This window comes from Pinus tabuliformis, chromosome X (assembly GCF_031772625.1).
Source record: "Pinus tabuliformis cultivar Carrire ecotype Pingquan chromosome X, CPIR1, whole genome shotgun sequence".
Classification (NCBI taxonomy): Eukaryota; Viridiplantae; Streptophyta; class Pinopsida; order Pinales; family Pinaceae; genus Pinus; species Pinus tabuliformis.
Window position 1 is genome coordinate 764,110,879 of NC_142308.1, and position 8,746 is coordinate 764,119,624.

Below are 8,746 nucleotides of genomic sequence, written 5' to 3' on the forward strand. Positions count from 1 at the left end.
GCAGGTTCTTCGTGTTCGACGCGAGGTTTTCATCATTGGCCTCCGATCGAATGATTCCGCGGGTGTTCGACGCCAGCTCATTGATTCGCATGCCGTGGATTGTACCTATAGTACCTTGAGGACCATTGTCATTATTGGTGGCCCCTCTCGCGTCTGTTAACAGTTTTCATCATTGACTGGTAATCAGACGATGTTCATGCATGTTCGGCTTCAACTCATGTATTCACGTGCTTGAACTTGTACTTTGTTCAGATTGGGATGGAGCGCAAGACCCTGGTTCTAGTCTGTTGTGAGCCAGGCTGCGATTTTTGTGGATTGATCATTACATGACTCATTGATGGATGGCTGCGCCCATACCTAAGTCCTTTAGGATGGCTGCGACCATACCTTGTTATCATCATGGTCTCTTCAGCTGGGTGGCTACGTCCATACCACAGACCTTTCTTCATATGTCTTTTGGATGGTTGCGCCCATGCCTAGACTACATGTAATCAAGCTATCAGTTGTACATACGTGCAGGTCCTTCTTGGTGGTGTTCCAGTTCGGCAGTTTTGTAAAGCATTTCACCCCTCCCACTCTCTCGGGCTTCATGCTTTAGGGGGCATCTGTTACACAGCAATTTGTCACTGTCATCCTGTCAGTATCCCTACTGTGTCATGAAATCAAATTCATCATGCTCATGCTCTCTAAACTGGCCAAATAACCCACTTTGCCAAAGTTTTTTCTATCAGCGCGACTTTTGTCCAAATAACCGCGCTGATGGGCGCTCCATAACAGACCAAATGCGCTGCCAGCGCGGAAGTACACCTGTTTTCCGCGCTGATCGAATTTCATGAGCCAGCGCGTCTTTCCTTTGTATTGAGTCGCGCTGACATGGCCTTCTCAGTTATTGAGGTGCGACGTCAGCGCACCAATCCTGTTATAATCCGCGTTGATCCTGTTTGGGCGAATTTGTTCTAACAGCCAACCTTCCAGATGACTCCAGACCTGGTTGTTGGCCTTGTGAGTATCGCCCTCCCTTCTATGGCATGTCTGTTCGTCATATGGGCCACCTTTCTTGGGGATAAGCTTATCCTTCCACCCTTCATGGAGACTCCTTCTCTTATATAAACCTCTACCATTGCCATGAGCAGCTAGTTTTTTGGGAATAGTTTTGGACATCAAGGAATTCATAGTGTTTTTGTGTGCTGCTGCTAGTAGGTAGTTGGTGTGATAAAGTGTGGATTGCTAAAGAGCTAGAGAAAGGTTGAGAATTCTTAGAGTTTTGTGTGAGAGAGAGTCGCTTGAATTGGGAGATCTACCTCTTGGGTGAATGCTTATGAGATTTGCTGGTTGGACCCTCTTGAGAAGGACTCAGCGTCAGAACAATGGTTGTATCTTTCTCTGATTATTGATTAATAATAGATGACTACTGTTATGGTTCCATTCTCATTTGTCTATGCAATGGTTAAATGTGAATTACATCCTTCCTGACTGATGTATGATTGCTTTTATTAGATTTCACGCTTGTGTTTGCATTTCTCTTTGTATGTGCAGGTGTCCGCCCACAAGGATAGTGGAGGATCGTGACCGGCCAGGGCGAAGGAGTGAAGGTGGCATCTCTTCATCAAACAACAGCGCTGGAATCCAAGTAGGTGTTCTTTACCTCTTGTTTAATTGCAATTAGGAACCTGCGTAGTAGCATTGACTGATTGTTGCTAGACCCTTGCTGGGCTAGTAGGGATCGCCTCTATCCGTAGAGGGGATTTACCTCTCCAACAACAAGTAAGCGTATATCAACCACAACAATACTATTACACATCAATACTATCCCTAACCACAAAAAACATACTCATTGGGGCATTTTATCAAACAGTGTGTACGCAATTAATCATTGAACCATTTAAGCATTTCATCAAACACTTTGCATGCAAATTAATATAATGAAGGATTCAATGCATATATCCTAAACTGTAGTAGTAAAAGTTATGGAAACTAAACCATATGATCAGTGGTATTTTCCCTCACTATGGTTCAAGTTTCAACTTTTGAGATTTCATAATGGAAAATTTATAACAAAATACCAACACAATCATATTTGGTGCACAATTCCAAGAATATCAAGAAAGCTCAACTTCCACTGGTCATATCTCCTAAAATATAGTGCATATATATATGAAATTTTTATCACAATATCAATGGGATTTCCCCTCATTGTGGAAACAATTTCAGCTCCTGAGAGTGCCTAAAAGAAACGTTACAACAAAAATGTCAGTGTGACCTGTTTGAGGCTTGATTTAGGAGCATTCAGAAGGCTTGACTCCCTCTACTCATATCTCCTAAAATATTGTGACCCAATATTTGATATTTATATCACATAATCCATGGTATGTCCCCTCAACTTGAAAAATATTTTAGCATCTAAAAGCCTACAGAAGACGAGTTATTGCAGAAATTCCAACATGTCCTGTTTAAAGGTGCATTCAGGAAGGTCATCGTCCTTAGATCATAATTCCTAAAGTATTGTGAACCAATATCTGAAATTTTTACCACATTATCAATGGGATTTACCTTCAATATGGAAAAAATTTCAACTTCTAATATGCCATAGAAGAAAATTTATAATGGATATGACAAAAAGCTCTAAAATTTAACCTTTGTTCTTGATTTCACCTATTATAGAACCCATCCAGTCCAAGTGTTTGAACCTGGAAGCTCTGGTACCACTCTGTAACACCCTCTGAGGTAAATGTGCACATAAAAAACATAATAGGAACATAAATACAATAAACATATCAGCCATCAAAATCCCTATATACATCGGTACATTTGCACATGAAAATAAAGGGAATGAATTTTTTCATTAATAATGCAATGAACCAACCCGTGATAGGACTACCACATTCCACCCGACCATAGATTGGCTGAGACAAGTCTCTCTTCAGCCAATCATCCCCGTGCCATATTACAAGCATGAATGTGGGACTCATAGAACACATCAAAAAACACCAATCAATGTGGATGCCACCAGAGTTCTCTGCCTACACCGTGAGGAATTTGAGTGCCTCGTAGTCTCTTAGGCTTTATCATGCATCCGCAGTCTGATCCAAGGATCACTAGGACATACACTGAGACATACTCTCCAGGCTTTACCATGCATTCCATCCTGGAATCACTAGGCCCAACGGAGAGAAAATCCACCTCTTGACTTTCCCGTATATCCCGCCATTCACAGGAAAGGATTCCTAGGCCCACCGAGGCACAAAATTTGGCTTTACCACAACCCACAATCTATTTCACGGGTTACTAGGCCAGTGGCTTCGTGCATCCTCAATCTAGTTCAAGGACCACTACCACCATGTGTTTGTGAATTTGGAAATCCATCCCACTCAGCTTCGAATCCAATCTAGTCATCACCCGTAAAATGCATGAGAGAACCCATCTCATCAAAGCTATCAGGAAATGGAAAGGCTAGACTAAAAATACTATCACACCTATCAAAACCCATGCCATGGTAGAAAAGAAACACATGCAAACCCATGCATGCCAAATATAGTAAGGAAAATACACATGCAATCTCATGCATGCCAAATCTAGCAAGGAAAATACACATGCAAGTTGATACCTGCAATGAAGCCTGTTGTAGCTACTTGATCTTGGCTTTCCCCGCTTGATCTTTGATTCCTCTTGCCTTCTTTTCCTTTCTTGCTCCAATGCCAAAGTGCTCCAAGAAAAACTCTAAGTGTCCAAGAGTATGAGAGAGAGAGAATAATGAGAGAGCTCCAAAGCTAAACTGACCAAGTCTTGCCCACTGATCCTCAGAAGCCTTTTTATTAATGAGGTCTCTATTTTCTTCATTTTCCATTATTTTCCTTCAATTTCCTCCTCACATGAAACCTATGACCTTTCACCTTCCTTTTCTCCTAATTTCCATTATTTTCATAAATAAATATCCCAAAATACATTTTTGCCTCTTTAATGCCTTAGCCATTGCCTTTACCAATTTCCTTAGCCATAAAAAACCAAATGAATACCCCCTAGGATGTCTTGCCCACTGATCAGTTTGGAATATGTGTCCCATCATTTGTGGTATTTATATATTTTTACATGTAATTTTCACAAGGGTTGTTACATATTGATACCAATGCCTTCAAAAAGCTTGAATTTTGAGATAATTTGAAATCTCCCTTGAAGGAATGTAGACTTCTATATTATTGTTACTATGATTCTTCATATCAAAGACTAAGATTAGACTGGTCTAGAATTTTCCTCAAAGCTTACGCAAATAAAATACTCTTGAATCTACGAAAGGTTAGAAATGGAGCAGACCAAAACAATCCCAAAATAATTAAAATAAATTTCATACATACTTCACATTGTTGCCATAATTAGCTTCAAATCATGTGCTACATGAGTGTGCCAAGATGGGGTCAAATAGGTTATTGCATAGGACTTAGAAAATTCTGCAACATAAAGGATGTAACTTATCTTATCACAAAGTCTTTCAAAATTTGTTTCTAAGTGTCTTAATGTAGGTTCTGAAGAAAGACCACAATAGCTTTCAAAATGGTGGTCTAATCCTTAGCAAAAAGAACTTAGAAATAGTCCACAAGTTGCTTCGATTATTTTGCAAAGAATCAGCTCTAGATTTCTTCAATCAAACATATTGGATATCCTTCTAAGTTAATGCCATAGGCCTCGGAATAAGACAATAGTAATGAAACCACAAGTTTCGAATATTGATTTCAAGATGGGCCAGATTATGTCCACAAACAATCTCAAACAAAATTCAAGGATGCCCTAATTACTTTTCATCCACATACTCATCAAATGTGCCTACACTTCTAGAAATAGATATTGTACGTGGTAAATGCATAGTCATCTATGTACACAATATATGATCAATGCTTAGAAGGTTCTGAAAATAACCTCAATGTCGACCCATAGATGGTGGCCTCAAATTGGAAAAAATTGTGATAAAAGGTTGCCACACGGTGATTTGAAATAAGCCTCTGAGGTTAGATTTGATCTTTATAATATGCCTCGGAAAGAAGCTCGAATTAGGGCTTAAACTCACTGTAAATTTTTCTTCAGAAAATGTAGTATCAAACACAAAGCAGGGAATAATATCCAATGAACAACCACATAGGATTAACCCACAAAATTTCATTGTAACATAGATATGTCCTTAGAAAGCTAATAAACCATGATTCCCTAATACTTTTCCTACGAGTTTAGCTATAGAAGGTACTCAGAATAGTGGGAATGAGCCACTAAAGTTTAACCCACATCCTATGTTTATGAGTTCCTAATTAGGGCTGAAAATACATAGAGATAAGCCTTTGAATAGGCCTCATAAGGGTCAAATGTAACGTAGATTTAGGTTAGATAATAGGAATCAGGACAATTCTAGTTCGAACCTTGGACAAGTCGAGGAAGACATTGAGTGTTGCCAAGAACTCATCATAAATTTAGCCACAATCACGGTTAGAAGATACCTCGAAATATACATCCTTTTCCATAATAGTAGCCATAGAGGGGTTTGAATGGCCTTAGAAGTTGGACTCAAAAACATAACGAAATGCCTCAGGAACTGATCCAATGACTGCCACAAAAATTTTAGATTATATCTTAGGAGCTATAGAGAGCCGAAATTATATGCCATAGAAGCCTTCCAAAATCCACAAATTCAGACAGAAAATGGCCTCAAAAAAAGGAGTCATGATCAGATCAAAATGTCAGCCACAATATTCCTCAAAAAAGGTCTGCAGTAGAGATCAAAAGGTGCTCAGAAGACCTAGTGAAAATCCCTCCATAAAAACAAAGAAATAATCCTAAAAATATTTTTCAAAGGACCTTCTTGTCTAGGTAAATGTGACTATACAGGGCCACATGAATTCTCTGTCAAAGATGTGCATTCAAATGTGCCTCATTGAGGGCTAATGATCCCTAGATATATATTAGACGGAAATCCATCAAGAGGGGGAAATTCGACCTTCTCAAGGATGGAAGTTGACCTCAATTTGAATTTCAAATTTAACTTTTGGAAGCCAAAAATCAATTATTTTAGGAGGTCAAATTGATCCCAAATATAATTAAATACTTTCCCTTGACCATGTCTCCTTTTACAAGTTAAAATTAATAGGACAAGCCCATCATTAATTTAATTTAATTTTAGAACCAAAAATGCCATCAATAAATAATCTATAAGTTATTTGTAAAAACTTCTTTGGGGATTTTGACCACAAAATGGGGCTTCAATGTTTAAAGAGGAATATCTCCTTAGCCATGAGGAGTTATGAGGAATTGTCACAATGAGCTCTATAAATCAATTTTGGTCTCAGTTGAAATTGCGCTAATTTATTTATCCAAAATCTTCATCAAAAGCGGGGTAACACGACCATGTTGTAAAAGCTTCTCATCCTTCCAATAATTCTTGGTCAATGGAGCTTCCAATCGATGAAATTCATAGAAAAACTTTAAGAGCTTTCAAGGACAACATTGGCATCAATGACAATGTCATTAAACAATATTGGTTGCAGTGGTTAACTATGATCTTTGCATTGATGTGATGTGGTTATTTTCTTCTTGTCATTCCCCTTTTTCCATTTCTTCTTCCCCTCTTTGGAAGCTCCTTGGTGTTTCTTCTACTTTGAACAACTCAAATGCCCTTTCTTTTAGCCTGTGTTTTCCAAGTATTCTGCCTACATACAAGCCTCATCCACCATTTTGGGTTTTAATAACATCACTTGTTTCAAAGATGGTTGTGTAGACCCTCCAATATTTGAGTAGTATGTATGGGTAATTGGGAGAGATACCCAACATTATTTGCGTTTTTTTGAATTATGTGGTGTACTTCTTTACACTCTACCCATATTTATGTCTAAAGTAATGCTACCGAATCCACTAGTCCACTTCATACCCGATGGGTTAGAATTGGGACTTTATTAAAGTTTTTAAATCCTCCCACTTAGTTAATAGAGAACCTTTCTCAAACCTCAAGGTTTTCATGTGTCTTTCCCTCTAGGTCAGGGCATGGCCCATGTCCCTCTAATTTTAAATGAACAAATGAAATTTTATATTCCTCCTTTATATGGTGAACACTAAAATAAACCTCTAACTATTTCAACCAATGATTTAATTTTAAAGCATCGATATCACCTTAGTATGGCATGATATCCACCTTCCCTTCCATATTGAAGAGATATTTTGGATGGTTCACTAGGTTCAACTCAACTACTCTTTTTTGGATTTCCTAGACTCCTCTAGGTTTTTTGGATCACCTAATTTCCCCTCATTTGACCTCTACATTGGAACTTCTATCTTCTCTAAGAAACTTGAGCTTATTGGTTAGAATGGACATGAAGAGGCTCCCATTATGGTCTATATATGTGACTTTTGTTTCCAATCATGTAAACCTTTCCTCTACTAGATCTCAAGTGTTATAATAAATTGATTCATCAACCCTAGATAGAGGTTTATAACTTTTTGCCTAAACTAATCTAGTCCCCTACAACTTCCCACAAAATACCTAACGAAACCTAGGACTTGTGTGCAAAATTGGATCAAAATTAATATACGTAATAGTGAATATTAAATCCTATATATTACAATTACTAAAAAAGATACAAAAACTTATATAAATATAAATAATTATTTTGCATATCGTAGAATCTATATCATATGTGTTTGAAATTTCATTCAATACTTTCAAGTTGACCAAAAACAATGTTTTAATAATTATTCATTTGCATCATTCTAGATTTAATTATTGCTACTATTATTGCATTTTGAAAATATTTTTTGAGGCAAAGATTTTATTATTAGAGTCACTGATATGGGGATCGTTTAGTACTTATAGGTGTTGATTATTTCATGTGAAATCTCTTGCAATTATATAAATATCTATCTGGTTAATGAGCATGATTTGAGCTAGTCTATTATATTATTGAATGTTGTATTTCTCCATTAATGTTGGTTATATTTTTCATTTGGTATCAGAACAAGGTTAAGAGAGTGTAGTTCACTATTTCCTACTTACCTTGGATGTTATGCTTGCAAAAATAATTAATCCAAACAAACCTTTTTTTTTGTATAGAAGCATACAAGGGTGTACGGATTTGATTCGGACATGTATAATTTTACTTCATTATTTTCTTATTTCTCAACTTATGGCAGTGTACAGCTAAGTGAATTTCCTTCCAATTCTAAATGTTACATATTTTTATTGTTGATTATTCTCTGTTTAAGATCAAAGTTGAGTTTTCCTAGCCAAGAAAGAGTGATTTGACATTAGATCACAAGAGTTCCTTTAAATACATTTTTCAAATTAAAGACAACAAGGGATGGATTTGCCCAATGATTCAAATCATGTTCTTCCACTTAGTATGTAGTTTTTTATTGTAAATAGGAATTTAATTTGAAGGCTCTTGAGTTTGGGAATAGCCATCTACATTTATTTCATTTTGAAATTGATCCTACATATGGATTCTTTAGTTTTAGTCAAAGAACAAAAGACGAGGATGAACTAGCCATTTGTTTTACACTTGATGTTGCGTTAAGGTTTTTTTGGTAAAAGCCTCAACTCCTTCAAAACATTATGATGTGCTTGGTTGAATTCAAGCATGTGTGGGAAAGTTCATTTGATTTGATTTTTTTTAATACATATGTTTGATCAGATCATGACAGGCCTCCAAATTAGACATAAATTAAGGCCCATATAACCTTTCCTAGGCACATAAAGACTATATTAAATCTCTCCTTCTAT